General features: G+C 43.7%; 1 pseudogene; it reads right to left on the bottom strand.

The window, feature by feature from the left end:
- Window positions 1-158: 158 nt before the first annotated feature.
- On the bottom strand, window positions 159-260 carry LOC125414580 (small nucleolar RNA U3; annotated as a pseudogene).
- Window positions 261-9,536: the final 9,276 nt, after the last annotated feature.

Here is a 9,536-nt window from a genome sequence, read left to right as displayed (position 1 = left end):
ACTGCAAACGGTCCACAGACAGCCGCCACATCCCCTCCCTTCAGGGTTCCACTTTAACCTTGAAAGGACCTTTATATTCTTTCACACATTAAACCTTTTCCTATGCTAGGAGTTTATATAAGGCAGAGTTTTATTGTATTTTATTTCCTTGTTCAGAGTTCCCTCCCTCTCCCTCTCCCGAAGGCAGAGAACCATCATCGATGGCAAGAGGCAGCTGCAGAGAAACAGTCCCCAAAGCCGGCTTCACGCTCAGGAGTGAAAGAATTGTACTAACCCAGGGGTTTTGTCTTTAGAAATTTAGTTTGGGTTCTGTGAGAGTAATACTCATGTATGTTATGTATGGGGAAAGGGAAACACCTTTTTAAATGCCATAGAGAATAGGTACAGTCAATAACAAATATTTACTACCAATTAGGTACAAGGCTCCCTCGCAGCAGTGCAAAAAATCCAAGTGCCTGGTCACAGTCTACTCTAGGGAAGGTTCTTAAATCAGGATAGGTCAAGGCAAAACAGAAACAAAAGAAAGAAAATGACGTCTTTAGAAGCAGATTGTCTTTTAACTAGAAAAATAAGGGCGGCAGTGGGGCCTTGGAGGTTTTATAGAGCTGAAAAGGGAACTTTAGGAATGGAAGATTCCATCTGCGGGTCTGTACACACACACACACACACACACACACACACACACACACACACACACACCACACACCCTGCAGGTCTCTAAGTGGTAGATCCCAACAGAGATCGGTATGTGATCAAAGCAGAGGTTTCAGCCACGGGTATTATTAGTCAAATCAACTTTCCTGTCCTCAGTTTCTTAGACCAACTGAGGTTTTCGGATTATTAGGCCTTCACTCTAGACATTGAGGATAGATTTAAAAAGAAGGGGGTTGGGAGTGTGTGTGTGTGGGGGGGGATGTATTCTCTCATTGACTGCTTCCTGTGTGTCCCTAGTGTAATGGCTTGCCCTGTCCCTTTAAGAGATAAGCCATGCCCAATCCCCCACCCCACTCCCCCATCAGCTGAGGCGAGCTGATCTTCAGCTTCCATCCTGAGTCCTTTCTTACTGTCTCTTATAAGCTACCCTGGAACACAATAAAAGTGGCATTCTTGGGGCATCATGTTTCAAGGCTGAGCCCCCCTTTCTCTCTCTCTCTCTCTCTCTCTCTCTCTCTCTCTCTCTCTCTCTCTCTGTGTGTGTGTGTATATGTGTGTGTGTGTGTGTGTGTGTGTGTGTGTGTTTCAATCTCCAGCCCCTTGCCCGATACTCAGGTGTAGGCCCCCAGTGAGATGGGGAACTAGGGATCCCTGAGAGATCACCCTGGAGGAATTGTGAGGGTGAATTAAAGACAGGTATGTTTCTATGTGCTTTTTACTCCCCAGACCCTTGCTTGATAGCAGTTCTGGGTGGTGCAGGCGCCACAGGAGGCACCGCTGAGATCAGGAACTAGAGATGCTCTGAAGGACGCCTTCCTGAAGACTGGCCAGCAGGAAAGTAATAAAGAAAAGACGAGGATGAATCAAAGGATGAGGGTTTTTTTTTTTCAAGTCCACTCTGGTAGTAAAGATAATAAAAATAAGCCACATAAAGATGGAATGTTCACAGAGAATCTGGATTTTGAATATTATTGTATTTTCTTTTTTGACTGGAGAGAGACATTTGGTTCTGGGGATTGCTAAGAAAGGTATCTTGATTTCAAAACATGGGTCTGAGGATTTTTTGCTTTGGAAAAGGGGTTCTGCTTTTGTTTCCACAGAAGAACCTATAGTATTATTCCAGACTAATATGGTTTGATGGATCAAGAGCCCCCAAAAGGTCACTGTGAACACCTCCCCCCCAAATACTTCACCCAACTAACACAGGAAGGAAGCAGTTTGGAAAGAACTATGCCCAAATTCCCGAAATGATTGTTTGCTGAAGGTTGTGGGGTCGGGGAGCAGCTTGGAGAAGCTGTTGGGATGCTGGAGGATGTCTGAGACCAACAGGTGTGCGGAGATCCAGAGGAGAAATAAGCCCCATTTTCATTCTGAACAGCTTGTGCGTCCTATGGGTGATTCTCCTGCCCATCAATTATGGCCAACAGCTGTTGGGTGAACAAGATAACTGCTGCTGTGGCTTGGGTTCTGTGCTTGGTGCCTGTCCCAGTGAGTCAGCTGGTGCCTGCCAAGACTTCACTATCACTGCGGCTGTGGTGGCCGCTGTTGTCACCCCTGCGGCCTCCGCAGCAGCCGGAATTACCATCAGCCAGACGGCTGCTGTGGCTATCTTGTACAGTGACTATATCATTCATGTGGAAATGAACATATTCGCCAGGGCACTTTCCAATTTATTGCTATCATAGTTGTGCTGTGTCCATGCCAGTCTCTGGACTAATTACTAATTAGAACCTTGGTCTAATTACATAGAAACCGAGGAGCTGTTGGGGACTCAGTTTTCTGTGACCCCTTGCCTGCCGGAGTCAACAACTTGTTTTCCTGTGCCTGCAGCTGCTCTGAGCACGAGACCCCCAGGAGTTCCTGATGGCAGGGGAGTGGTTTCTGGTGGGCTTGTAGCTGAAAAGTCCTGGGAGCACGGGAGTGGCCATTAGTCAAGGAGGGCCCTATATAAGCTGCCCTGGAACACAATAAAGGTTGCATTCTTGGGGCATTCCTGTTTTAAGGATGACGTGTGTGTGTGTGTGTGTGTGTGTGTGTGTGTGTGTGTGTGTGTGTGTGTGTGTGAATCTCCAGCCCCTTTCCCAACTCAAGAACTGTTGCGTGCTGCAGACTGTACAAAAAATGAGTTCCCGTGGCCCTGGGACACAAATTTTGGTTACCCTAAATTTCATGGTCTAAAGTGGTAAAAGTTTCAATGAAGCTATTATAGAAACAGAACAAAAATAGTCATAGATCCATGCCCTTCCTAAGTACATTGGTGGATGTGGTAAACAGATGCCCCAGTGGTTAAAAAGATTTGATGCTCTCCAGCAGATCTGGGGTTGGTCCCAACACCTATGCTGAGTGGCTGACAACCACCTCTAACTTCAGCTTCAAGTGATCCAACTCCTTCTAGGTTCTGCTTACCTGCCCTCATATATAATTTAAAAATAATGAAAATGAATCTTAAAAAAATACATTGGTGGAAACATTAAGTAGGCGGGTTAAGGCAATGTAGGGAAACCTCTGCTGTAGGCCTCAGAGGCTATCTGATGGTATTTTTAGCCTTTGGTTGTAGGGGGTTTGTGTCTATTTTACATTTCTAAAGTCTTAACCTTTAAGAGATATTAGGTCACAGAGATATTAGGTCACAGAGATATTAGGTCACAGAGATATTAGGTACAAAGTAGAGCCATGGCTACTAAAAGGGATAAAGATGACCAAGATGACTTGGCTCTGGACTTGCAGGATTCCAAACTCCACACAATCACTGACACTCTCATCAGCTGATCAGCCTTCAGGAAAGTTCTGTGGAAGCTGTTCTTTCTGAGAATCTCTGCTCATGCTCTCCGTCCTTCTGCAGCAACTTTGTAGGATGATAGGCTGGCTGGGTCCCCCTTTGTAGCTTCTTGCTGTCTTTTTTGGGTAGAATGGTCAGGAAGGTTTTCTAAGAGGCCGTTTGAGCAAGGTGTAAAAGAGGGGGAAATATATACTTAGGCTATCCTTGATTCACAGAGAGCGCACAATACAATCCTGTGAATGTAGAGAAAGAAGTGGCAGATATAATGGTGAGGATTTGAGGTGTGTGTGTGTGTGTGTTACAACTGAAAAAATGTCTCCATTAGATTTGCCTGTAGGCAAGTCTATGAGGCATTTTCTTTTAGAAATTTTTTTTTTTTTCGATACAGGGTTTCTCTGTGAAACAGTCCTGGCTGTCCTGGAACTCACTTTGTAGACCAGGCTGTCCTCGAATTCACAGAGATCCGCCTGTCTCTGCCTCCCCAGTGCTAGGATTAAAGGCGTGCGCCACCACCACCCAGCAGAAAAAATTTTTAGGTTTATTATATATGTGTGTGTGGTGTGTGTGTGTGTGTGTGTGTGTGTGGTGGTGTGTGTGTGTGTGTGTGTGTGTGTGTGTGATTTGCCTACATGTATGTATTTACATCATGTGTGTGCCTAATGTCTACAGAGGTCAAAAGAGGACACTGAATTCCCTGGGACTGGAGTCACAGCCACTTGTAAGTCACCAGGTGGGTTCAGGGAATTGAATCTGGATCCTCTACAAGAACAATACATGCTCTAAATTGCTGAGCCAACCCTCTAGTTCCCGTGAGGCATTTTCTTGATTAATGTTTGACAGGGGAAAGTCTAGCTCACTGTGGATGGTGCCATCCCCAGGCAGGTGTTTCTAGGCTGTATGAAAAAGACACTGGACTGTGAGTCTGGAGAACAAGCCAGTAAGCAGCATTTTCCATGCTTCTGCTTCAGTTCCTGCCTTACATTCCTGGACAATCAGCGTTTATTTAAAACATAATTGACAGAATACAGAATTGTCCCACACCACTGTCCCCCCCTTTTTTTCAAGCAGGCCCTCATGTTACAGTGTCTCATTGTCATGAAAAGTTCTAACTTTTTAAAACATTTTAAATGCTATATTCTGTAGTCTTTGAAAGGTTTGAAAAATGCCTATCCATCTGAAATACATCTCTGTATATCTAGAAAAATCTAACATGACTACAAGCTTGCCTATTATTGATGATTATCTATTGACCTATATTTCTTAATTATACATTGCATTTTAAATGAGCTGTGAAAACACCATACCTTAATCAAGAGCAGATTAAGTTATTCATATAACAGAACTGACCTTAAATTTGTATCAATAAACCAAGATCTATACCAATGAAAATCTCTATAGCATATCCCCTTTAAATGTAAAACATTTAGAAGGAGTATTTGGGAATATGGGTTTAAGTCTTCTCCAAACTGTTTCCTGCTTCTTGTTGGGCAAAGTAATTTTCTGGGGTGTTTATGGAGACCATTCAGGGGGATGTTGGCCCATCAGACCATATTAGCCTGGAAGGATTCCACAGGTTCTTCTCCTCTTTGGAAACAAAAGTAGAACCTCTTTTCCAAAGCAATAAGTCCTTAGACCCAAATTTTGGAATCAAGACACCTTTAAAATACATAGGTTGGTTGCTGAGGAAGAAGCAATAGCTGCTAAAAGATATTTGTTTATAAATGCTGCTGAACTAATCCAAGATAGGTATTTTGAAAATACCTTGACTTCAAAATTGATGTCAAGAGGTATATTACTGTGGAGAAGAGGTTTTGCTTTTCTTTACACAGAAAACGAGAGGCTGTGGATTCATTCTGAGTTAAGAAAAATCAGGTTTGATCAAGGAAGAACACCTGAGAAATCTCTGGTAGAAACAACATTCAGTTTAGTTTTCCCCTGCCTAGCTAAGTTCTGCTTTCCTATAGGTCCAAAACAGTTTCTTTATTCATTAACCAAAAAAGCAACACATAGACAGACTCTCACTTGTCTCCCACACCAGACAAGAGAGATTAGAGGGTGGCTCCAAAGGTGCCTTTGAAGGGACTACAATATGCTAAAATCAGGAAATTGCACAAGGGAGTTTGATGTGGGAGTCCCCTATGTGTGTTGCTTGTATTGGTTAATAAATAAAGAAACTGCCTTGGCCTGATAGGGCAGAACTTAGGTAGGCAGAGATGACAGTACTGAATTCTTGGAGGAAAAAAAAAAGGAGTCAGAGAAACACCATGGATCCGCCGGAGACAGATGCTGGGAATTTTACCCAGTAAACCACTGCCATGTGGCGATACACAGAAATGGGTTAAATTAATATAAGAGTTAGCCAATAAGAAGCTAGAGCTAATGGGCCAAACAGTGATTTAATTAATACAGTTTCTGTGTGGTTATTTCGGGGCTAAACTAGCTGGGTGACCAGGATGAATAAACCTGACTCTCCTTACAATAGGAGTTTAGAGATATCCTTATACAGCAAATGGGGTTTCTGCTTAGAAACCTCAAAAACTACAGGTTTATAGTTGTGAAAGGAGAAAAGCAATTTTAGGTCCTATGCACACCTTGTTGCCATTTTAACATTCTTATTGGGAATCTCTCTATATAAAATGTTTTCTTTTTGTTAACAACTTTTACCACAAATGCTGTTTGTGTTGGAATTTTTATTATGTATATGGGTATTTTGACAGCGTGTATGACTTTTGCATAACATACATGCCCTGGAACTTGAGTTACAGAGGGTTGTGAGCTGCCATGTGGGCACTGGGAAACAAACCCAGGCTCTCTGCAAGAGTAACTAGTGCTCTTAACTATGGAGCCCTCTCTTCAGCCCTCATTTGTAGTGATTTTTTTTTTGTTTGTGTTTTAACAAATAAAGCTTACCTGAAGATTAGAATGCAGAGCTAAGCCACTAGAGGCCAGGCAGTGGTGGCATACACCTTTAATCTCAGGACTCTGGAGACAGAGGCAGAGGGTTCTCTGTTAGTTCAAGGCCACCCTAGGCTACACAAGATTGAATCTGTCTAAAAGAGAAACAGAGCTCACACAAAGGTGATCCCAGCAGTTGGGATCACCTGCCTTTAATCCCAGCACTAAGGAGGTGGAGACAGGAGTGATATGGCTGGGAAGGGGGAGGAATATAAGGTGGGAGGAGACAGGAGCTCATTGCAGTCTGAAGTTGTAGTCTGGAGATGCAATCTGAGGTTTGGTGGAAACAGTTGCAGTCCGAGGATGCAGTCTGGAGATGCAGTCTGAAGCGATTAGTCAAGAGGAGGCAGTCTGAGGACAGGATCGCCCTTTTGGTCTGAGCACTGGTAGAGGCAAAAGGTCTCTCTAGTGGCTGGCTGTACTGCTTGTCTGATCTCTCAGCTTTCGCCCCCAAATATCTGACTCTGTGTTTTTGTTTTTATTAAGAACAATTGGAATTAGTGCTACACATGTGACTCTTGACTCACAACCGTCAAGATTTAAACAAGACTTCAGCATGAAAGGCTCTTTTCCCTCCCCATGTCCCCATAATTTCCCCTATCTTTCAATTCTGCCTCATTGTTAATTCCAAGACGAAAAGTCACGTTTAATTTTTACTTTTAAGAATTCTGGCCAGTACAGTCGGAGACCCACATTGGATCACCGGACTGAGCCCCCCGAGGTCCAAATGAGGAACAGAAGGAGGAAGAACATGAAAAACGAAATCAGTACTGCGAGGGATGCTATCACCCACTGATACAAGGGAACGGATCTGATGAGAGTTTACCAAGGCCAGTTGGACTGGGACTGAACGAGGACGTGATCTAACCAGATTCTTGGAATTTGGCCGGATTCTCTGACTGTGGCTGGCCCGAAGTCTTTCTGAAAAGCCATTGACTATGACACTGGGACCTGTTTCCTCTACATATACTGGATTTTGGGGATCCAGTCTGTTTGGACACTCACCTTCCTGGACCTGGAGGGAGGGGGAAGGAACTAGAACTTCCCACAGGGCAGGAAACCCTGACTGCCCTGGGGGACGAAGAGGGAGGAGGAGGGGGAGTGGGGGGAGTGGGAGGGTGTTGGGGGGGGGGGGCGGAAATGGAAACTTTTATAATTTAATAAAATTTACTTAAAAAAAAAAAGAAAAAAAAAAGAATTCTGGCCAGGAGTTGGATATATACCTCAGTGGTTAAAACCATGTACTTGCCTTTACAGAGGACCTGATTTTGGTTCCTAAATCCTATTTGGCAGCTCATAATCTCTTCTAACTCCAGCTCTGTGGGAGCCTTCTGGACTCTGCAGATGCCTTCACACACACACACACACACACACACACATACACACACACACACACAGTAAAATAAGGAACAATTAAAAATATCATATAAATTAACTATGAACAAGGATCAAGAGAGGGCAGGACTCGAGAAAGAGAGACACCAAGACAGGCCATTCTTCAGGTGAGTGGTTCATTAAAGGTTTATTAACTGCAGACAGTATGATATTGGTTCACACACACCACAACAGGTTAAATCACAAATTATCACAGTGGGAAAACAAAGGATATTGATTTACTGGAAATGACTGGCAGAATTATATAGCTACTTAGACATTAATAGGCTTGAAGTTTATTGAGGATGGGCAACTCCCACCCCCACCCCCCCCAAATCAGGTTCCCTCCAGTGCCTTCATACCATATTTCAAGGAAAGGGGAAATATCACAATTCCACCCTCCTTAGGACTGGAAATCCCATGTGACACAGACACCCCTCCTTGATTTAAGATGCCATATAAAAGGGAGAGAGGCTGCCTGCCTTGAGGCCTGTGTGAAGGGTGTTTTCCTGGTAAACAGCCCTGCTTTTACAGACTTTTGACATTTAACCTACTCTGTTACATGACTTTCTTCTCACACGTGTGAGCAGGGGTGTGTAGGACCGAGGGTAACTTCGGCTCTTGCTCAGGAGCCATTCATCTTGTTTTCTGAAAAGGTGTCCCATTGTTTTGGAACCCACTGATGAGGCTGGCGTGAGTTGTCTCTACCACCTCAGAACTGGCATTATAAGTACATCACCACACTGGGCTTTCAAAATTCAAAACTTCATGATTGTCTGGCAAGCATTTTATTGACTCACGTATTGCCCCAGAACTGTTATTTTTGGCTAAATGAATAAAATCTGAGTTCTGTCTCCAGTCCTGCATTGAGACTCAGTAATCTAAACGGCCCAGATACATGGATATATCCCTTCCCTTGAGAGTTAATGTACATGAGAAGCCATTACAGAGCTCAGAAACTACCACACACCTACTATGTAGGTTTGCACAACTGTCTATTTCTTTGCCATCATCAACGCTCTCTAGGGTGTTCTCTGTAGTAGTGCCTTTGGTCACTGCTATCCTATCCCTCTGTAATAAGCTCTGTCTCCTACACTGTGCTCTATATGTCTTATCTGCATTTTTTAAAAAAGTTTTTTTTTAATTTTAATTGAGTACATGTGTAGGTTGTGCATATGTGCAGGTGTCAGCAGAGGCCACAGGTGTGGGGTTCCCTAGTTGGTAGAGTTGTAAGTGGTTATGTTATTACCTGCCTGACATGGGTGATGGGAACCAAACTCATGTCCTCTGCGAGAGCACTCCATGCTCTTCACCGCTGGACCACTTCTCCAGCTCCCTCATCCGCACTTTTTTTTTTTTTTTTTTTTTTTTTTTTTTTGGTTTTTCGAGACAGGGTTTCTCTGTAGCTTTGGTGCCTGTCCTGGAACTAGCTCTTGTAGACCAGGCTGGCCTCAAACTCACAAAGATCCGCCCGCCTCTGCCTCCCGAGTGCTGGGATTAAAGGCGTGCGCCACCACCGCCCGGCTCTCATCCGCACTTTTTAAAGTTAATTTTTTAGGTATGAGTACTCTGTCTGCATGTACATCTGCATGCCAGAAGAGGACATGAGATTCCATTACAGATGGTTATGAGCCACCATGTGGTAGCTGGGAATTAAACTCTTAACCACTAAGGCATCTCACTAGTACTTCCTCTCCAACCTTTTGACACAGCCCAAGTTAAGCTTTTCTAGGAAACACATGTTCCCTTTTGTGATTTCTTAGTTTTGTTGGTA

The sequence above is a fragment of the Myodes glareolus genome, chromosome 23 (assembly GCF_982192425.1).
Source record: "Myodes glareolus chromosome 23, mMyoGla1.1, whole genome shotgun sequence".
NCBI lineage: Eukaryota > Metazoa > Chordata > Mammalia > Rodentia > Cricetidae > Myodes > Myodes glareolus.
This window is presented reverse-complemented; position numbering and strand designations above follow the sequence as displayed.